This window comes from Trachurus trachurus, assembly GCF_905171665.1.
Source record: "Trachurus trachurus genome assembly, chromosome: 11".
Taxonomy (NCBI): Eukaryota; Metazoa; Chordata; class Actinopteri; order Carangiformes; family Carangidae; genus Trachurus; species Trachurus trachurus.
Genome location: NC_139904.1, coordinates 17,159,236 through 17,183,352, shown reverse-complemented (window position 1 = coordinate 17,183,352; position 24,117 = coordinate 17,159,236).

Sequence of the window (24,117 nt, the reverse complement as noted above, 5' to 3'; positions counted from 1 at the left end):
GAAATGCTCTTTTAGCAGCTCGCTGACAGGCGAGCGCTTGGCTTTCTAGTTAATTAAAGGGAAAAACATGGCCTTAACTGGTGCATGGTCGCGCCCAGCCTGCATAATGGGACGTAATTAACTTCCCCTCATCGTTACTACACTTCAAAGGGTCGGTTTTGAGTCAGCCATGCAGACACACACACACACACACACACACACACATATAAGATGTGTATTTATTACTACTGCTGTGCACAGATAGGCCCAGAGAAACAGATCCCTATAGCTCTCCTCTGGGAGTTACATGGTGCCTGAACTGTCGAGCAGATCCTGGAAAAAGCTTGTTTCTTCCTGTGAACATGAATGTTGATAACATGAACATACACACATTTTGTGTAATCTGCAATAGGAGAATCAGGGTCTACATGATTGAATGTTGTTGTGTTGCTCCCTCTCCCTTAATCTGTTCCTCTTCCATATAACATAACATAAATCCTTCACAGAGGACAGGCAGACTCTTGTAGAGGCACTTCATATTTTTATCGCCATATACTGCAACTATGATGCACTTGTACTTTTTTGCTGACCATGTATAGAGTGAAAAGTTGATGGTTGTCTGATGGAGGTCGGTCTTAAAGGTAACTTATTTTAGGGACTGCTTTTAAAAAATCATTCTACAAAAAGAGGAGAAAAATCTAAAATCCAGCGAGAGATTCTATTTCCTACACAATAAATTGTTGTTGCGCTTTAATTGTCTAAGAGGCAGGCTTGTTTATTAATATATTTAGACACATTAGGCACTTTCAGAGGTTAATATTCAACATTTAACTGCTTTTCATTTTTACTTTACTAAAGTATTCAGTCGTGTTTGACTGCTCTCATCACTCATAACTGAGTTTAACTATTTTCAGTGGCACTTGAACTGACACCACCAGCTCAAATAAGCTTCAATTCCTTTCAACACTGTCACTTCAAGTGATACGACTACAGTACGTACACTTAAACGTTTTAGATTTAATCAGTGGTGACGTTTATTGTTCCACTGTAGTTTCAACTTTACTCACTGCTTGTATTTTGACTGTCACTTCAAAGTCTTTCAATATTTCAACTTTTCCATCATAACAACAGACCTTTTCCAGTTGTGAGTTTAGCATTTTCTTTTTTCATCTGTCCCTTTTTGACCTATTTTATACCGACCCCATACACTTACATATAAAAATACTGCAGATTGGCTAAAGTGAGTAGATACAAACAAACACACAACACCATGAACCTCCTTCTTTGCCGCAGTCCAACACTGTAGGGAGGGGAAAAAAGCCTGAACGCTGACATCTGCCACAAGCGTTTGGCTGCTGCCGACACCGAGGTGAGCCCAATATTTCGGAGAGACTTTTTTCCCCCTCCTCAACCAAACCAAGTTACCGTGAATTTCCCAGCTGTGAGTGAACAAGCGAGCGACAAGGCTCGGCCAAATCGGACTGATGGCTGGGCTCTGTTTGCCTTTTGCTGTTATTTATTCATGTGTTTATTCTTCCTGTCGTTATCCCCTCTGATCCATCCTTTCCTACCCCTCCCCCAGGTGCCAACGAGGAAACAATGTCGTGTTACATCAGGTGTGATATGTACCCACTCCGAGCCCTGTGTGTGTCTCGAATAGAGAAGAATTGTGCAATTTATTATAGTGGAACCAATCTTAAGAGGAGTTTCAGGTTTTTAGAAGGGACCAGCAAAGGCTGCCTTTGAATTCCTAGCCTGCTCTATAGCCATATTAATGGTCTGAAAATCATGACATTATAATCGTGTAGTTCAACAGTTTTGGAGCCTGCGTGACACATTCCTTGACCATTTAATAATGTTTCCTCTGACCAAATCCAGCTTTGTTTGTCTGTGTCCAGTGCGTCTGACATACGTAGTAGAGGGTGAAACGCGCTGGGTGGCTGCTGGTGGTGATGATGGTGCCCTGAACAGGGTCAGTGGTTGACGGTCAGTCATACAGTTACTGGCAGTGGGGGTCCAACACAAGTACTTGTGACAACACAGACCGGCCGTCATTGGTCAGCAGCGGTGGACACCCCTCTTACGCTTGTATTATCTTGTAAACTCACTGAACCACACACACAGACACACACAGACACACACATACAAATGGTCACCCCCCCCACCTATGGTGAACAGTTGCCATGTCGCAGTTGGTTGTCCCTGGATGAGCTCCACGGTTACCCTGAATTTACATGTGTGCTAATTAGACTGGAAGAAATGATTGGCTGCTCACAACATCGCAGTAAAGAGGGCCCAGATTCATACACAGACGCACACACAGCCGTGGACACACACACATACACATATGGGCGTCCACATACACAAAGCCTTGGTGGACAGTAATGCATTAGGGCGCGCCCCATCACACCGTGTCAAGAGACACACCTCGGCTGAGTTTGGATTCTGTCACATGTGATTTACTCGTCGTCAAACAACCTCACACCCCTCCCTTCTGAGTGTACAAATCTATCTCCCTCCAAGTCATGTGTATGTATATATATGTGTGTGTGTGTGTGTGTGTGTGTGTGTGTGTGTGTGTGTGTGTGTGTGTGTGTGTGTGTGTGTGTGTGTGTGTGTGTGTGTGTGTGTGTGTTGCAGTATTTCCTCCATACTGGGAATCTAAGCCAACAACATATGCTTGGTTGTCATATGTATTTTCTAAGTTGTTCTCATGAAATGTGCACCAGTGAAGTACATATGTAAATGATGTATGTTTTCTGTGTGTGCATGTGTGTGCGTGTGTCAGAGTGGTTAGCACTGAAACCCCCACAGAGCTTCTCCATAATAGTCCTAAATCAGCCCTGTAATAATAACATCTCACCCTGTGTTATTCCTGCTGCAATCCTATGTGCTCAGGCCCCCAACTTCTGCCAAATAGCCCCTTTTGATGTCTCCACTGTTGGCAGCACACAGTGGGCTCTTTACCCTCAGCTTCACACAGTCATACAGTGTGAGGAAAAAGTGAGACTGAGCATATGGAGAGAGAGACATGATGATGTCCACACAGCCATACGGTGTATCAAATATACAGAGCCGTTCCCATTTCCTCTGAAGGGGGTTCTCTCTTTGCCATTCTGAACATGTCTTTTAACTTTTTTTTTTTTTTTTTATCATCACAGCATCCAAAGAGGGATATTAGATGAGATAAACGGGATCTGCTTTAGTGCTACATTCACAGAGATTTTACAAAGTTGAGTCTTTTTGTCGTCTTTAGCTCTCTCTTTTTTCCACAGCCAATTTGAATGTCATTGAGCAGTGTTTTTCAGCTGGTGAGCTGAGACCCTAAAAGTGGGTCATGAGATGTTCTGCCAGAGCCGTACTTAGAAGAATGTTATTCAATGGACCGTCATCTCATAGACAAGGTCAAATTGGATTACTCAGTGTAGAACCTCTGTGTTCATTACTATTAGTTTCACACCAGCCCAGAACAGTGTCTGGCCCTATCCAGCTTCAGTTTTATAATCTAAAAACGTTACACAAGGTCAGTTGTTCAGAAGAATCCTCTGTGTGTGCGTGTGTGTTAATATACATGTGCGTGTGTGAAACAGAGGAACACACATGTAGTAACAACAGCAACTCCATGCTACAGCACGATTAAAATATTGCTGAGACAACACTACTTGATTTAGTCAGACAAGAAGGAAATACTCCTCCAGCACTATGTCAAACCTTTTGCTCTGTAACTTCCTCTCTGTCTTTTTGCCACACATTCATTTTTTTTTTTTACCCATTTTACACATTTTCTTGTCTCTTTTTTTCGCCCTTCATGAGAAAATGGGCAGTGCACCATTTGTTTGTGTCCAACTCTGTTTCAAAATCCTGTAAAATAATTTGATTATTTATGCATGCGTTAAAACATGGACACATTCACAGTAATTACAAATGTTTATGTACATTTCATGCATTGCAAATTCCAAACCATCTGTTTGTGCGTCATAATAAGTTGTTTGACTTACTATAATTAAAACTTTCTGTTGGCCATCTTTGGCTTCGCTCAGACAGAACTGGAATTATTGGTACAAGATGTTACCACTAACACAACATGTTTTCTGGGTCATGTTTCATCAAGTTGTGAGGATTGCCTGATTAAGCAGTGATTATCTTAGAGTTGCATTTCACTACAGTGTGATGACTAAATGTTAAGACTGAAGAAAAGGGGGATGTCTATAGCTCAGCGTACTCTGGACAACCTACATTCATATAATGGGCAATGATCCTCAGTAACGTTTAGCCTAACTCATTCATCAGGCTACCACTGAAGCTGCAATGGGAATTTTTCACTATTTTCTGACATGTTATGGTCAGAATTATGGTTGATTAATAAAAAAAACAAATCCAAACATTAAAAGATGACGAAAACAATCGTAAGGTGCAGCTACGGAGAAGAATAAAAAAGAAAAAACACTATAAAATACAGGACCTACAGTACGCTACGCCCACTTCTAAACTGATCCACACTGAGAGCACACGGCTAGTGCACTCAACTTTATATCTAGCAGTCTTATTGCTAGAATCCATCCTGTTAGGAGATACTTGTGGAAACACTGACTGTTGAGTGTCTTTGTGTCCATTTTAGACGCACAAACACACATGAATAAATAAAACGGCAGCAATATAAAAGAAAATTTAACAGCATAATAATAATGCTTTCAAATGAATCAAAGCTTTGAGGAAGTGCAGAAGAGTGTGTGTGAGAGCATATGAAAGAGAAGAACACCAACAATAATATGTTTCAAAATGGAACAAAAACTGTTTTCAATTTTGCCCCCCCTCAAAACCTTCTGAGGTATCTATCATCCCGCCAGAGGAGGAAAAAAAAGGAAATCATCCAATTTAGCAAAAGAGGGACGAGCGAGAGAAAAATTTGAAGCCCCAATTACAAGTAATTACCACATTTCGCTCTCAACATGGTGGAATGATTTGATGTCTTTCAGAGGGTAGTCTGGTTTAGCTCAACACAGACATCTCCTTCTGCCTTGTGTTAGTCTTTGGCGGTGGTTAATATGATCATATGGTGGAGATAAAAGACAGGGCGGTTAAAAATGATGGCGCTGGAGCCCGGATCTGCTGGCTATAAATCACACAAGGTGGTATTGAGACGTAGCGAAGGTACGTGCCACGACAGCCTTTCGCTGCGACCAAGACTAGGAATGATAAAATAAATATATCTCTGAGGCGCTCGCAGGGTGGGGGCACGTTGTGTGCAAGGTGTCTGCATGCGTGTGAATGTTTTAGTTGTGTTTTGTCTGTGAAAACAAGTGAAGAGACATCCATCAGCCGTCCACTGTCCTCAGCTGAGATCAGATTGCAAGTTTGGGAAATTAAAGACCAGATCCAAAATAGTTAACTGTGAGATATGTCTGTTGGCTTCCCTTTCACATTTCTGTGGTTAGTAACACATATCACTGCTACTAATGAGTGCAATCATTCAGTGCGGTGTCAGGCAGAAATGGCCTCTATTAACACCGTCTTTGAAGCAACAGCATTTTGTGACATTTTGACATCAAACATTACCTCATGCACAACTGTTATTTCTAAAGTGTAGTAAAGCTGTCCTCTGTGTGGTCATATGTGATTAGTAAAAAGGAAAGTTCGCACATATGATCAGCCACAAACACAACTAAAGCTATCACTCAACCAATAGCAAATTAATCCTCAACATTTCATCAAGTTGACTGAGTTTTCATCATCAAGCAGAAATGCCAAGATGTCGCTCGATTTAAGTTTTCAAATGTGACAATGCTGTTTTTTTCAGAAACTCACTGAAACTCTTTGGGTTTTGGATTGCTGGTCAGACAAAACAAATTAATTATAATTATAATTACTAGGGAAGTCTTCTTGGGTTCTATGAAACTACAAGTAGCATACAACAGATGCATAATATAAGTAATACCATATATTGTCCTGGTACATACAGTATACTGGGCCTCAACAATTACTTTCATTATCATTTTATCTAAATTAACAATAATGGCTAATAATAAAATGGTAAAATTAACTTCTCCAAACTACTTGTACAACCAACAATGAAAGAATACATTCAGCTTTCTATCACATATAATCATCACACTTGAGAAGTTGAAACCAACAGAATCTTGATGTTATAATAAAGTGATTATTGGAACAGTTCCCACTATCAACTAATTGTTGCTAAAACTGTGGATATTTGACCTCAAACAGACACAGTCATACAGATATTTATAAACAAGGCTTGTTCACTGAGCAGGTGATATTGAACAGCGTTGGTCTGTGCTGATGAGTGTATATTATGAAAACTACAGAACAGACATACAGACAAAAGACAGTTTTCTACCTGTGGAGAGACTACAAGATGAAAAACAAACTTGTGTTGAGGGTGATGTGACCCCTCTTACACCTTAAATCACAACAAAAGCCTCTGGAGACAAGCAGAGAACGTCTGTCTATCTCAGAAAGCCTGCTCCTCTTAGACAACTACAACACACGCCCTCACACACAGGCACAAACACACACACACAAACCAACGCCTCGTGCTCACTCCCTGACTGTATTGCATCTCGACATTGACACAGGCAAATACAGTTCCAATCCACCTGGTCGTTTGATGGCTCACACACTCACACATGACAATGTATTGATTTTTATTTTTTCCCTCCCCCTCTCTCCTGGGTCTGCTGGGTGCGTAGACAGAGCGGTGTGGAGAAATCCATTAAGCCGACACTTCTCGTTTCCATTGACTGACAGGCCTTGACGGGCTCGGGCTTTTGGCCCACCCGCTTGACTGGCAGCTCGACAGTTAAACAAGCCCTCCAGTTGCTATAATAGTTTAAAACACTTTCAATTACCCGAGTCAAACAAATCCTGCAGACGAGCGCTCGGGTGCTTCTCTACAAGCAATCCCACACCCCAGCAGGTCCTTCTCCGCCTATCGTTTGGTTTATCTGGAGATCTCCCACGCTACGATAAAGGGGAAGAGTTTTTCTGGACAAAGAAAGCATGAAGTCCGTGAGGGAAATTGGGGGGTACAAACTGCAGGGTATACAGCAGAGGGACATGATTTTAAGGTTTTCTCATGCCGTTTCAAACCTCTCCACTCCACTGGCTGGCTGTCTGTGAGGATGTGTTACTGCATCATCCTCCCTCCTCACAAGTGTGTTTGTGACTGCAAGATTTATAACAAAACTCATTAAACATTAAGTAAATCAGTTTTACCAACCTCCCAACTTCTACTGTGAAAAGCACACAATAACCGGGGGTGGGCAATTTCCACAAATCAATGAAATCTCACATTAATAAGCCAGACTCATAAATCACTTGTTAACAAGCACTTCACAGCAGCTTCATCAGTTGACTCACAGGTTTAAACACTCCTGCACACTGTGAGACCTTAATTGCCAGTAAAAACATGAAAAAGGCAAATGGCAGATTTTTGCATAAATTAAGCTGGAATTGTAATGTTGCATTTGATTGTTAGGTGACTAGAACATGTCAACTCTGAAGAGCTTTTATCATTTGCGGTTACACATCCAAAAAGCCAAAAAGCACATTTGTAGTCAACGTGGTACTATAGGCAAAACGCTTTTTTTCCCATACTGAGCTCCCCCTACAGTTTGGGAGTGCATATTTTTACTTCTCCCTCCCCCCGGCCATGTGGATTTGTTTTCAAGGAAGCCGGCGAGAAGGCTTTGCATGGAGGGATGTCTCCCGAGGTGGGAAACTATATTACGGATTACGGGGCGTGTTTTGTGTCGTAGTGCCGTAAAGCAGTCCATGTTTGTTGTGAGACGAGACAGACACCGGGTTGGAGATGCTGATCCTGCAAGGTTCATTTTCGGCCACGAGACTCTAGGGGGGGAGGCAGGGAACCTCCATTCCCCCTGTAACAAGTCATTAAACCATCACAATTACTCCGAAGCTGTTTAATTAAGGTAAAAATCTTGCATAGTGCCCCTTTAACTTGAGCACTTCTGCCTCTGTAATACATTGTGTGACTTTGTCTCAAATTGCAATTGGCCTAAAGTAGCTCCCTAAGATTAAAAGCACAGCGAGGACAGCCCCAGAGCTTAAAACTGTGATGATTTTCACTTGGATTACATTTCTGGGTCAAATGTGTTGCTTCATGTGTTTTTGTTTTTTACTGGAAAAAAAGATGTTTAATGATTACAGAGTGTACAGCTTTCATTAATATGCAGGCATAATGCTATAATATAAAAACAAATAGTTTTATAGTGTACTGGAGACATTACTTGGATTAAACCTAATGACTGTTTGAGAATTAGCCTGTTAACTGTAATGTAAGAGGAGATGTGGCCACCACTTGCAATCAACAGCAATTTAAGCAAATCCTTGTTTCAAAAAGACAAAAAAAGGGAAATTGTGCCAAGGCCTCAGAATAATTCAGTTGTATATTTTTGACCACTGATCCAAAATTGTAATTATGCATATGCGGATTTTGTGTCCTTATTGGTTCATTTTCTGCCATTTGATATGGCCTGAGAGCCTTGGCAGCACACCTATTCTGGAGGTTCGTTTGTTTATGCATAATTATCTGGCATCACCAGCAGCACCTAGGGCTCTTGCTGCAGTAATAATCTCCCTGTTGCCCCAGAAACACAAGACACACAACGGCAAAACAGTGAAGTCATTCCCTCTTTGTCCTTGAGTCGCGGAGAGTCGTGGAGTCGAGAGGGTGTGAGGTGTGCAGAGCAGGGTAAGAGAAAAATACATTTTGAGATGATGAGACCATTTTTCCATTATTTTGTTTGTAGGTGTGGAAAGATGTTTGATTTTTGCAATGTTTGATTGCCTTAAAGTAGACCTATAATAGAAGAATCAAGTAATAAGTAATAGTGAATTATTTTTGAGTTTATATGTAATGGGTACATTAAAAGCGAGTGTATGCTAGTTTGTCAGCATGTGAACCAGTTAAAAAGAGCAAAACACAAGTACAAAATGAAGCTGATTTTATTTGAAGTACGTATATTTTATGGATGCAACAAAAAGATCTAAAACTAAATCCTAAAAAGAGAGATACTGTTTTACAGTTTGTACCACAGGGCTATACCCGTCTCAGACACACTCACACAGGTGGTGGGCAGTGTTGTTTCATGCCCTTGTTAACAGCTGGTTCTCAAAAAGACTATTCTAATAAAGGCTTTTTATTAGAATAGCAAATAGTAGATTTAGGTTGAAATAACTTTATCTTTTGACATATTTGACTATATCAAAAAATGTATAGCCTGGTCAAGAACCCATTTGCCAATTTGGCTATAAAAGATTGATAGATAGATAATACAGACAACTGGTGAGTTAGGGTTGTGAGTGTGGGTGAGTGTATTATATGGTCAAGTAAAAAAAAGAAGAGCAGTACATTCACAGAACGTCAGTGCCTTTCATCCATAAAATTCCTGTAGAGTTGAACAACCAAGAAAAACTGCCAGTGCTGAACTTTTTGATGTCATCAGCGATAAAGTATTGCGATATACAACTTCCTTTTCTTTATTTCTTTTTTTTTTATCTTATTCCACTCATTTGCTGAATGCTCGTTTTGTCCTGTGGACAGTACTTCTACCTGGCAATTGTAAAAATGGGCAAACAAAGAACAGCTTTATTAGCAGTTAGGCTACAGTAAGTTACAAAATGGCTTTTTCCCTGTTCATTTTGTTTTAATCATACCTAATTATACTTCCCACTTGCTGAAATGACACAACATTATGACAGCCAGTACCAAGCAGCTAGTACACAACACATGTGTTTAAAAGCTGTAACTGTGGGAGGTTATCCTCACAGACCATAAATGTCACTCTGCTGATTGTGGTCCGGTAATACTCAACAGGCATTTCCTTGCATTAGAGGTGTTAATGGGGGTAAAACAAAAATGATTGGATCATCTTAACGGACTAGAAATTATAATATGTGGTCTTCTGACTGCTGCTATTTTATAACATGCTTTTGTTTTGATTTATTGTATTTTGTACCAAGGAACATCTATGTATGGGACAGCGGATGGAAATTAGCCTGTGGCTACAATCCGGCTTGTTTACGATTTTATGTTTCCTTCATGAACTTGCACTGTCCCACTTCAAATAAATTGAATTGAATTGAATTCTTCAATGATAAATAAACATGAACCTGACTAGACCAGGGCCATTTTTGAGTTTCACAACAGGTTTTCAAACTGGAAAAACACAAGAGCTTTATAGAAAAAATTACAAAAATTACTATACAACAAAAGCCGCCTAGTAATGGCGATAAAAAAGCCTGCAACCAATAAATGTGAAATAAATGTGAGATTTTGTGAATCCTCAGCCCCTAGTTCAAATTGTTCACAACACTGAGAAGTTGAGAATCATTACAGAGTGCAAACTCATAATCCAGCAGATGATGTTATCATAAACCACTCCCACTGTTTATCGATTGGTCTGTAATGGCTGTTAGACTCAGTAAATTCTCAATTTATCTTTTTAGACTAATGTTAACTGCCTGCACTGGTGAGGTTTTCAGTAGCTCTGCAACTGCAAGTGTCACTGTTGAACCAGTCAAAGCCCCCTGCCCCTCCCACAGTCAGTCAGAACAGAGAGACTCTTCATCCACGTTGCCTGCCATGTGAATCCACTGAAATGTTTTGCAATCCATCCACTCTAAGGTGATTTCCAAAGTGAGCAGTAAGTAAACAACCATTGAGTAGACTACTTTACTTTCCTTAAAAAGGCTTGTGTCTTTACACGTATTTTAAATGAGCATAAAAAAAATTTAAACAATGCTCTATGACAGAAAGACTGAGCTTCTTGACTCTTAAAATAAACAACTAAGTGTGACTGTCAACACAACACAGACCAGTAGCCTGACATCAAAGCTACATGCCTATAGCTTTAATTGAGGTTAAAAAAATGTTTTAATTGATATCGGCAATATGTGACACAGATTAATGTAAGACTGGCTGCAGTCTGTCAAGGTGGTAAAGTTGGATGCACAAATAATTGTAATAATAATAAAAAACAATAAAGTTTTAATTGACACTACTTATTTGGGGGTGTTGTTTATTTAAGTGGACACTTAATTTTAGTTTCTAGTTTTTTAAATCTAGGTTCCATAATAATAATAATACATTTTATTTGTAGGCGCCTTTCTAAACACTCAAGGACACCATAAAGTGGTAAACTAATTGAAAAAAGTGGAAAAGTTCAAGACTTGGATTTCTGTCTTCACACACTTAAATCTGACTGTAAATTTGAATGAAGTTGAGGGATGAGCAAGTGTGAAAATTTTCACAAACACATTCCACTACCTTCTCAGGTGTCTTTCCTCACTTTAGAGTCGTATCATTATTATTAAAAAAGCCAAAGTGAACGGCGACTCTGGAGTGAAGAATGGTGACAAATTCTCTCACTCTCTCTCTCTCCTCCTCACCGATGCTTCCTGTCCAGGTCAATACAAGCAGGCGCCACCGTGCAAACAGCCCAGGACGCACCATGTAAAGTGACTCTCCAACCCCCCATCTCCCACCCACCACAGACACTATTCGCCCATAACAACAACCATTGATTTTTTCCCCTGATGAGGATCTAGCCGGCATTTAATCTAACATTGTAGCCCCTCGCTCTAGGACATGGCTGAGCATTTCATGCTAATCGATTGGTCACAGTGTAGGTTGAGCACTTAACTTTACCTCTGTTCATTAGGAGCAACTTTGACCATGTTTTAAATCTGTATGTCTGTCTGTCACATCTGAAAAAAATGATCCATATGAAAATAAGTTCCTCATATCCTTGATTTTTTTTTTCATCTCAAGGGCAAAGAAGATCAGGATTATATTATTGTAAAAGCCTCTAAGCCAGATGATAATTTACATTTAGTCACAGCACTTCAAGGCACTGTACATGTTTGACTAAATACACCATCAAGCCTCTTGAGTAGCCTATTGTTTACAGAGATTTGACTTGACCAATGATGCTGCGATCAAAACACGGGTGGGTGTCTACCCATAATCCCTCTCTTTGTCTACTACAAACCCCTCTTTAGGCAAGGACACTGGTTTTTAAATACTGCCATATGCAAATTGTTGCATGAAATTTGCATTTTTAAATATTTCAAGCCCTCGGATTCACTGGATTCTCGGGGCACACTGATCACAGATTTATGCAACCTCTGCCAATCATATTTCAACATTCGTGTGCTTTTAACAATGACTCAGGAATGCAAACGGATTTAATTATGCCCCGAGTGAAATTATTCCCACCTGGAGAAAAAATATATGTTTATGTAGCCTAACTGTTTTTGTGCCATCCTCAGCTATGGAGCTCCTTTTACACCTTTCTCACAAGCAAAACACATGAACCCTGCTTAGTACTCATTATGAAGTGCCTCACATTCAAATGAAGATTTGTTTTAAGGGCGGATGGTGCAGTTTTTCTATTCTGCTGCACAATTATCTCAATTTTACACCACTGAAACATCATCATCACCTGACCTGGGAGCATGATGTGGTATAGAATGAAAAACGAAACAGAAGAAAGATGAATACATAAATAAATAGGAGATGTATGTATGCTGTGCAGCCATGGATTATTAATACCTGACGGGAAGCACAAAGTCCCTGGTTTCTGCACAATCAATGATTTTTCTTATTTGTTCACCAGGATTCTACTAACAACCATATAGTACAAACATAAAACACAGCACAAACATTTTTTATCTAGGTCTCATCACACACAGAATCTCCATCACCACATAAATAAATAACCAACATATAGACTGTATCCCTATTGTACATCAAACACAGCCAAGATTATATGTGACAAGGCTAGCAATTAGCAATTTCTCTCACTCTGAATTCAAACCATAAAAAAGATGATCAAGGCTGGTTGATATCCACAGACTATGCATAATTTATGTGGCTGGTACAAAATACCGTTCTGTTGCAGTTCTGTTCATTCACTCGACTAATTCATTGAAATAAAGCGTCCCGAAGGAGTATCCATGTAATCAAGCCTAATCCCAGATTGATTTGAGAGCAGTCGAAGACAGAAAGCTGGAGAAATCTAGGAAAGCTCTCTGACACAGGAGGAAGACTGCGGGAAGCTGGGTGATCGAAAAAAAAAAAAAAAAAAAACTGTTTAAGAGCTCCAATTTCAAATGAGAGGATAATATTTTTTTTTAAACTCTAGAATGAAATTTGATGGTTTACAAAAGAATGAAAAGTGATAATTGTTTAGCCTGCGATGTCATGAAATGCTGAGTTTCAAAACTTCAAAGTAATTAAGATAGAAAAAACAAAAACAAACTTTAAATATTGCTCAGTTGCTCCTTTTTTGACATCCCCAACAAATTATCTAATTTTCCTGATGGTTCACAGTATATGCTTGTGCTAACATTATACTGTTCATATCAGCAATACACACGGATTTGATATTGTAGGAGCGCGAGTGTGCGTTTGTGCTGGTGGGTATATACTGTGTGTTTATTTATTCTGATACGGTCTGAAGCTGTACAATGTCTCAAAGCACAAAGAAGGAAAAGCTGAAATTCATGGATGCTGCAAGAGAAAATACAGGAAGGGTAGGGAAAGAAGGCACAGAGGATCTTTCAGTGATTACAAGAGAGAGATGAGAGACAAAGCAAGCAGTGAGGGAAGACAAGCAAGTTTTACAGTCATACTGTATTTCATGTTTCACATACAAGACTGTATGTAATGTACTGTGGATTTCAGACCCAAAGAGACGATGTTGAAAAAGGAATGATAAAATATGGACCACGTTGTATTTCTCTTACTTTTCTTATCTAGAGTACTGTCATTGAATGAAATTTATTTTACAAAAATCCTAAAGCGCAAACAAAAACTGATTCACGTGCATCTGGTAAATCTACAACCACCTTTTCTCTCCATTAGACAAATTATGCTTTTTGTCTTGGTCTTCACTGCCTTTACCCTCTCGACACTCACATGGCTACACGAGGGCTTCATACACGAAAGGACTTCTCGAGGAGCTTCACTGCATTATTATCTTTTCCCACGGAGCCTGCAGCCTCAGTTTGTCCCAGTTTGACTTACACACAGCGGGCTGAATGTTCTCCTTTGTCCCCTCACTGTCACGACCAGAAAGAGGCGGTTAAAAGCACTGAGGCAAGCCGATACTGAATTAGAAAGGAAAAACTATACAGCTCAACTGTATCAATTTCTCTGTTCCTATGTTTCAATCAATCATATTTTCAAAAACATTCTTAGGACAGAGTTTTGCATTTTCTGCTTTGTCGTTCTCTCACTTTTAGCCCTGACAGGCTCGTTTTTTAACGTAATTTATGTAAAACTTAAATTTTACAGCACCTATCTATGGTGTTTTATGCTTTCCTATGAGGTAGAAGAATCTGTGACTCAAGTATCAAAGGTCGTGGAGCTCCATCTACTGACAAAATATTGCCAATAAAAATCCAATACTTGCACACATGCACACATCTCGCCTACACCCTTCTTTTACTTATTTCTGCTCTGAAGAAACACTCAGGTTTCCATGATTAAAAGGGAAAGGTCAAATGTTTTACTTTTAACAGGAATGTCTGTGAATACCATCCCTCTCCATTTAGTTAAAAATATGTAACTAATAAAACATGTACACTACCTGTCCCCTTTCCTCAGTATTTTTGATTTATATTTGAGTATTCTATATTTTCTAATGAATTCAACACAAATCTGCTCATTCAACTAATTCTTTAATCTATTCTCAACCTATAAAACACCTAATGTCCAATGTAATTGTGTTCATCATTTGGTCATTTGTTGATTGTCATTTGGACATGCTGAGAAAAAGTAGATACTGACTCGACTGACTTGATACACTGACAGCAGACAAACATTAAACTATTGGTTAGTTAGTGTACATTAACCCCTTCACTTCATGGTGCCAACACTGGCAAAGCAAAAAAAAAAAAAAAAAAACCTTCAAAAGGTCTGTTGGCACCATCTACTGGTCTCTCAGATTCAATGCAAAAGAAGGGGCTGATATAACAGTTGAGAGCAGAGCATACAGTAGGCTATCTGTGGCACAACCACCACCACCACACTGCTGATAATAACGACACTACAGTAAAATGCATCTAGCAATGACACACATCACCTAAATTTATAAAATATAAATCAATGAAATCTTAAACTGGTCAAAACGTTTGCACACAAATTACACCACAAAGTGCTTCATGGGTTTCTGTTACAAAGACACTGACTTCACTATTTTATTCAGATGGCCTTAAGTAAGCACACACACAAACACACACACACGACTGTATCGCAAAAACCATTTACTGGCAGCACACTGGTGAGGCTGCAGACAGAGGGGTTTTAAACTAATAGCTCAAAGGCAGTTTCCCTGATCAGCTGCCTCCATCTGATCACATTAAATGTAAAAATTAAAGGGAATTGCAGACATCAAACACTACAAATGTTACTAAAAAGCCTTGTTGCCGCCAGCCATGCTATTTTTCTACTTTGCTTTCTTCAAAGAAGTCTTTACTCGTCTTGATTTAAAAAAAAAAAAAAAAAAACTAATTTACACATATTTGGAGCACAGATAACAGAAAATAGGCTAGGTTGCTCCAGTTGGACTGAGAAATGAAGACTGCTGATCTTCATCCAGCTCTGGCACAGACACAACACCCATTAGTTTCAAAAAACTGAACCATCCAACACACACACACACACACACACCCCAATACAAACTGGTGTCTTGAGTAAAAATGTTCTAGATCAGTATCTGAAATCCATTAAATTTACAGTACAAACAGGTAAACCTACAAAGATAAACCAATTCTATATCATGTGAATGACTCACGTAGAAACTGAGGTCATCTGGCACCATCTAGTGGCCACATAGAGCTAATAGCATCAGAGAGCCACCTGCAAATACAAAGCTGGGATTGTAAGTATGTCAGCTAATGTTGTTGTTGTTGTTAGTATCATGAGAAGACTAGACTAATGAGAACATCAGACGAAGACAAATAATCAGGAAGTGCCTAATAGTGGAAGACTAGAGGAAGAGAAGCAGCGAAAATAAATAGCAACATGAAAGACAACACAAAACAAATCAGCTAAGTATTATACAATTATCTAATAGGATTGTTAAATCACCTCACCTGCCAGCATAATCTCTAACCATCCCACCAACTCCAACAAAAACAGTTAGACCCCGCACAGCTTTCTCAACAGTAGTGTCCAAAGACGTACACACTGACTGTGTTATGTGGTCAATTCCTTAGACATATAGGCAAGGTTTCCATCTTCCATTAATAGCAACATGTTTTCATGAATTTATAACTTCTCAATGTCTCCTCTGCTCCAGTTTTCAAAGTTGGAGAGACGAGTGTCCTTGACATGCTAATCAGTCCAGTTCTACTTGGGTTATTAAATAAGATAACACCCAGGTTTGTATTAATTTGATGAACTGCTGTCAATTAGACTTCCCTCCAGTGAAAAATAATTTAAAAGGTGGTGGACATGTTATCTGAATGTCCAAGTAAAAGCTCTGCCTTGTGTTTCAGGTTGCAATTCTAATCCTCCTGAGAAAATGTAAGGTATTCTTGAGTGACCCTGATCCTGTTATCTCTATTGAAAGACTCCAGGGAAGTCAGGCTTTTCACAAGTTCACAAAAAAGTCGGTCTACGAGCTTTCAGTTTGTTTGCAAATAAACTCGTTCAAATCCACAAGTTTCATCTTTGGATAACCTCTCACCACGACAAAATACAGTAAAGCTTTTTTGTTGTTGTTGACACTGTGTCTGTACCACAGCTTCTCAGGAGGAAGAAAACACAGGTGAAACAAATTTCACTACAATGGCTTTTCATACATTTTGGCCATCCAACTACTTCGCCAGGTTTCATTATGTAGCCTATAATGTCATGACAACAACAGCCACACACACACACACACCACAATGTCTCAGCAAAGACCTTTGGTCTCAGAAACCAAGCATAGTAGCAAAATGGAGCCATTAGCATGTAGCAGCAGGTTAGCAATGGTCGAGTCGAGTTGTCCACCGTTTTAGCTAACTGCAGCAAATAAATAAAACAAAACTTAGAAATGACTCACCATTTTCAAGACGGGGTCACTTGAGACTGAAGTCTGTCCATGCAGTAGTATCTCACCGCTGTAGTCCTCCTTTGAGTTATTTAATCACCCTTAAAAGGCCCGTGCGGCTCTGCACCTGGTTTCAGGACTGTATCTTCGAGTCACCGACCATATGGATAGAAAACAATGTCTGTGCTGTGGTTTCGGCCACAGTGATTTACAAGTTCATTCATAAAAAAATAAAGTTAGACACCACACCGACAGAGTTCACTTGCTCCTCCTTAGGATCCAGAGATTGTCAAGTTGTTGTGAGGCCTCTAACTTAGCTAACAGTTATGTCTCTGGTCCAACCCTGTCACAGAGGGTGACTTCTTGACTTTGTTCAGTTAGATTTTTTTTTTTCTTTATTTCTAATTTCCTCTGTTTCATATAAACTGGAATAGGCCTAGCCACAGCTGCAGCTGTACAGTTGTTGGCGTTTGACTTGTGCAGTTCTTCTTCCTCTTCTGCTTCTGTTGATTTTGATTGGCGCCTGGCATCCAGCTCTTACAGGCGCATTGCGGCGCCACCTACTTGACTGGAGTGTGGTAGCTAAAAAAAAAAACTTAGCTACATTTAAAAAACAAAAACAACAACAACAACAACAACTAATAACCCTGTCCATTAACCGTGTCCCCCCCTACTTACATATCTTCTAACATTTTCATATCGTTGTAACAGGTTCCCTTCTGTGAACTCACTTTTTCTAGGGCTGCAGTGCTCTCAGCTTAACTTCCGGTAAGAATTTATTTCAAATTAAAAGCCCTCCTTGATTTCAAAACAGGTCTTTTATTGTTGTACCGGCGGCAAGCTGCAGGAAGCAATTCTTATGATCTAAAATGTCATATTTCTGGCCTTGCTGCTGTTCACCTGCCGTTGAATCGTTATAGTGTCTTTACTCTAGTTGTTAGTGGTGTCTTTTTCCAATCTCTCCTCATCTGTCCTGCTCAGAGTGAGGCTAAAACTAATACATTTGCAGCAGAAGAGGTGAAGCTGAATTAAGAGCACTATTCAACTTACCTGCAGCCAGGAAAGGCAAGGCAAGGCAATTTTATTTGTATAGCCCATTTGTACACTTTGTCTCAAAGGGCTTTACATAGCATTACATAGCATAACAACACCCTCTGCCCTTTGACCCTCACATCGACTAAGGAAACCCTTTTAACAGGGAAAAATTGGAGAAACCTCAGGGTGAGGAACAGAGGAGGGATCCCTCACCCAGGGTGGGCAATAGATGTTGTGTACAGACAAGAAAACAGTTTTATAGCATAGAATATGCGAAACATGGAAATGTTAAAGGGATAGTTCAACATTTTGGCACAATTTGGCAAAAACAACTCAGTCTCGTAACATTCCATTGTTATCTCATAGCGTGGTGAATGTGCAGGTCACAACTTGTCCACAAGAGCGTTTTGGAGTTGTTGGATTGTATATTTATGTGTTTGATGAGGGAAATCAAGAAATCCCATCAGCCTCCGTAAGTGTAGCTCTGAGCAGCTTGCGGTTCTGCTCCGCCGTTCTAAAAACATCTTAAAGGTAATGAACCTACTGCTATGACTATAGGGATTATGGCAATGGGCCAATTTAATTGCTGCTCAGACATTTTGGCAAATTTTGCGGCGGTTGGTAGATGGAGCTCCAGTGGATCTGTGGAAACACAGAGTGCGAGACACAAAGGCCAAACTGCAAAGTGCAACAGATAAAGATAATGACGGTTCAAAATGTGTGAGAGGGGAGGAGAGAGGAGGAGAGAGGAGGAGAGGAGAGGGCTCCATGTAACCTGATGTGTCCCCCAGCAGTCTAAGCCTATAGCAGCATAGCTATAAAATGGTTCAACTTCAGAGCTACCTGAACCAGCCCTATAAGCTCTGTCATAAAGGAAGGTTTTAAGCCTGGACTTGAATGTAGAGTGTCTGCCTCTCTGACCCATGGAGAGAGCTGGTTCCACAGTAAAGGAGCCCGGTAACTGAAGGCTCTACCTCCCAGGAATGATGAGGTCTTTCAGATAGGGTGGAGCTTTGTCATTAAGAGCCTTATAAGTCAACAGAAGGATTTTGAAGTCTATTCTAAAAGCCATAGGAGAGAAGCTAAAGTGGGAGAGGTGCGTTTCTCTCTTCCTAACTCCTGTCAAAACCTTTGCTGCAGCGTTCTGGACCAGCTGGAGACTCTTTAGAGAGTTTTTTTGGGCATCCTGACAAGAGAGAGTTACAGTAGTCCAGTCTAGAAGTGATAAATGCATGGACCAGTTTCTCAGCATCACTCTTAGAGAGGACATTCCTAATTTTGGCTATACGGCAGCACAGGTGGAATAAGGCAGTCCTAGTCACATGTTTTATATGGGAACTGAAGGAAAGATCCTGGTCAAAAATGACTCCAAAGTTCAGGGTGATGCCATCCAGAGTAGCAATCTGATTAGAGAAAGTGTCCCTGAGATGTTTAGGTCCAAACACAATGACCTCAGTTTTATCAAAATTCAGTAGCAAGAAGTTAGAGGACATCCAGGATTTAATGTCTGTCGTGGAAATATTGGTCCTGCCGGTGGCGAGTCAAAGAACAAGACAGGAGAGGTAGCATGCACCCAAGTTTATTCTCCATTCTCCACAGAGAAGGGGAGAAGGGAACAGAACACAGAACTACATGGCAGGTAGCAGTTCAGAGTAGTGCCCCAAGAACAGAGATTGCAGTCCCTTCTTATACCCCACTTTATGACTCTTAGACATTACTACAAGCACTTCTAGCCTTCCCAGACAATAAAACAATCCAACAGATGTGTTACTCAACAAATGGCTACCCCAGTTGTTGGTTTCCCTATAGGAATTTACAACCTAGATCAGTTAGTAGACAAGGTTGTACATGGGTCATCCTAGTGTCCTTCTTCTGCCCCCAGGTTTATTATGGTCAATACACAAATGTCTCCACTAATGGAGTAAACAGGATTGTTACATGGTCTTACTACAACTACTTCAAAGACTATGTTACCACTTATTACAAGGAGAATACCCATCATAGCAATTTTCCACCACAACTTGTCTTTCAGGCAGTCTTGCAGATTGATGAGGCGGCTTCTATCATCTCTATTGATAAGCTGAGTATCATCCGCGTAACAATTAGAATTGATTGAGAGCTTCCAGATTAGGCTATATGGGAGCATGTAAAGAATGGATTGAAAGAGAATTGGCTCTGAAACTGAACCTTGTGGTACACCATATGTAACTCGGCTGTACTCTGAATGGTCATTATCAACATTAATGAATTGAAATCTGTCAGAAAAATAAGACTTAAACCAATTTAGGGCAGGTCCTTTAATCCCAATTTCGTGGTCTAGTCTCTGTAGCAGGATGCTGTGGTCAATGGTGTCAAATGCAGCACCAAGGTCCAAAAGCATAAGTACAGAGATGAGACCTCTGTCTGGTAGGTACAGTCCTGCACTAGGTTTATACCAAGTCTTATTTTTAGTTGAATGCAAATGTATCTCAAGGATAAACAACAGTCAATGATAAATGATGGGCTTATTGACAGGCACGAAACTGAACACACTTAAATTAACAACTGCCCTGATTACAACGAGCACATTTGTTAATTTAATAATTCTGCTCCATAATGACAGGGCAATGAGACACTGTTGCCAATAGTAATTCTAGCCTAGTTCATTCATTTTATGATAAATGGTTGTAATGGTAATTTGATGAATTTTGTTTATCATATCACCTCACGAGACGTTTGTTGAATCTCAGTAAGGGCAACAACATACTCATTTGTATTCTAACAGCAGCAGAAGTTTGACTGTGCCAGAGACTTGCTGCAGGAGGCAGATTAGTGCTGCTGCAGTTCCTACTTGACACCAACAGAGGGGAGTGAAGCTCAAACAGGGCTCCATTTTCCCCCAGATGTTCCTCATTACAGTAAATGAGGCTTTTCTCCTCAGTGCAATCCAGTCTTCAGTGGACATAACATTAAAATCAAATCAATTCACAGTTGATCTAAATGTGAGCTTAGCTGTCTGGATCTCTTTAGCCTCAGTCTGGTATGAAAAAAAAGGAAAAACATATTGCCACTTGGCCTTCGGAAATGCCACAATTATCAGTTATCACATTATGCATTAATGGTTAAAGTGTTATTTTCTCACATTGTCATGTAAAATACCCTTTTGATACTCTTCCCTGTTGACATTTTAGAAATGACTTACTGTATTCATGTGGACCAGTATTGTAAACAGGTAACTGTATATATTAGGGCCTCACTAATCCAATTTTCACTGGTCTCCTTTCCACAAAATATGCAGATACTGTATAAACATTCTGCATGGATGCATAAGAAATGATTTGTTCAAATGTGGAGTAGAAATTATTTGTTAGAGCTACAGAAATGCAAGCTGTCCAACAATAGTAAGAAAATAAATACTAAAGCTACTATTGTTTCTACAAGTGACACATGCTTGTTTGCTTCACTCTTTTCCCTGCGTAATGATGGTATCATCTCAAACTAAATACTTCTTTTGGGCATCTGTAAAGGTTGACCTACTCTGTTTAATTCCTATGACCAGTTCATTTGAATGATAAATTGCATTCATTCACTGATAGGTTTGCACAAATTCACACATGCACTTCCAAGCTATGAAGAAAAACCTCCAGACTTGTAATATCTGTTCTAAATGAAAACTTTCCTATTACCTGCATCTGTGGCAGAAAGTCAGACAAGCAGCAGCAAAAAATAATGTTACATATCCAGTGATAAGGACTTCCTCTGTGAAATGAATGGAAGAAGTTTAGGGAGTTCATCTCAAGGTGAGATAGCTAAACTCTATTTAAATGCATTTCTATACACTTACTGTGCCAGCAGTATTTCCCCTGCAAGGCACTTTGAAACTTTTTCCACCAGTCCAAACCTAACCTTAAACACCTTCTAAATTTCAATTTACAGCTTGAAGACATAACCTCACATACTGTATATGTGTGATCTCTAGCTGGTTCTATAACTTCCATTTCCCACATCTAACCATATATTTCAATAGTGCAGAAGTGTTTGGTGTAAGTAATTGAATACAGACCCACTATAACACTTTGTCTTAAAAATCTAAAGTAGAGACAAAGGAAGACACTTTTTTTTTACAAAAGCAATTAGCCTTTTTTAATCTTACATTGCATTGAAAATTTACATAATAGATTCATACATTTTACAAATAATTTCGTCATAAAAATATATTTCTGTACAAAACACTTTTTTATTCTATATTTCATCTTTTTTTTTCAAATGGTGAATATTTCCAATGTCCCCAGGCAGGAACGGCTTTAAGTCTTTCAAATCACATGGGTCTTATTGCGGTCAGTCAGTAGGAAAAGCTTGTGGCAAAATAGACTGAAGCTTAGAAAAAAATGATTTGTGATGAAGGGGAGGGCCAGAGCAGGTACTTGTTTGTTTGTCTGTCTGTATGTGTGTATATGTTTGAGAGAGTGTGTTGCCTGTGTGTGTGTGTGTGTGTGTGTGTGTGTCTGTGTCTGTGTGTGTGATGACGACAGGGAGGATCCCATGGTTTCTGGTAGGCACTGTGTCAGATCCATACCGAAAAGAAAAGAAAAAGAAAAAAGAAACAGCGACAACAACAACAGCAGCAACAATCAATCCAGACTGTAATAAGAACCAATGTCACCATAGCGATGCAGTGCGGGACAGTCGCAGCGTGGATAAACAAGGAAGCCGCAGTTACCATTGCTTCTAAATCAGTAATGACTTTAAACAGAGTTTTCTGTCAGCTGGTTGCAGTTGGTGCCTGTGGCCACGACAGCAGGGGTTCTTAAAACAAAGTACATGTTTTCTCTCACCCTGGCACCCAGACTCATTAAAAACTACTGGTATTGATCATGTGTGGGACCTAAACTCACTAAATCCAATCTCCCACTTTTTAAACCAGACTCTTCAAAACAAAGCAAGTAGGCCTACTTTTTTTTTTTTTTTTTAAAGAAATGGGCACCAAAGCTGAAAAACATCGATTCATGCTCATTGGTATATGTTTTCCTGTCATGTAGGGACCTATACATATAGGTCCATTATGTGGTCCATTATTAAGGCCCAACCCTTACAACAAGACAGTATGATGTAATGTATGTTTCAACACAAATGATCAAACATCTTTTCTCTCAGCAGTGGTTCACTGATGGCACATCAAACCATCAGAAAGGCCAACAACATGTGCAACAAACAGCCTCCAGTGGCTGATAGGGGCCAAAGACAGTAAAGGTTGCCAGGTACTGTATACAAAATGTTTTCTTTTTTTAATAGGTGGCAGGTCAGATTTGAAAAATGACTGCCACCATACAGTAGGAACATTGAGCTGAGATTATAAGGCTATATTTCTATGAAATAAAATAAGCAAAGCAAGGGAAAATACTGAATCTCAATGGTCTCAATTATGTGTATAAATTTACTCAATTGACACCTTGAAATCTTAAGATCTTCTCCCAAATGGTCACTCCAACTTAAAGCTACTGTTTCTGACATAGCTGACATTCAAGGCCTTTCAGCCTTTGAAATGCAATGTACACACACTAAACACTGCAGGGAGTTCATTAAAATCGTTCCGTTCCTGCTCCACGCACTAGTGCGCAATACTCAGAAAGTGCCAAATGTCGCACAAAGTTGTTTTTTTTAATGTGAAATGAAAGGTTTGTGTCAATTTATAACTGATGTGGACTTCAGTGCAAAAGCAAATCAGATCTAGAAATAAGAATTTTGTGCAGTACGATCTTCGACATTTCAGTTTTGATTAGTGAGACCAAACCCATCATTAACGTGAGAAAAACTTCAAAATCAGTATTCAATGATACACAACCTGGGGTTGAACTGGTGATGATGTACCTTTAAAATTTACAGCTCTTCTCTGCAAGGTTTTATGAACATGGTTAAAACATTATGTTTTGAAACTAAATTAGACCCTAATTGCAGTAATAGTTCACAAACAAATCCACTGAAAACATCCTAAAAGTCACTCATCCCAAATCAAGATCATCCTCTGTTCTTTTGACTCCTC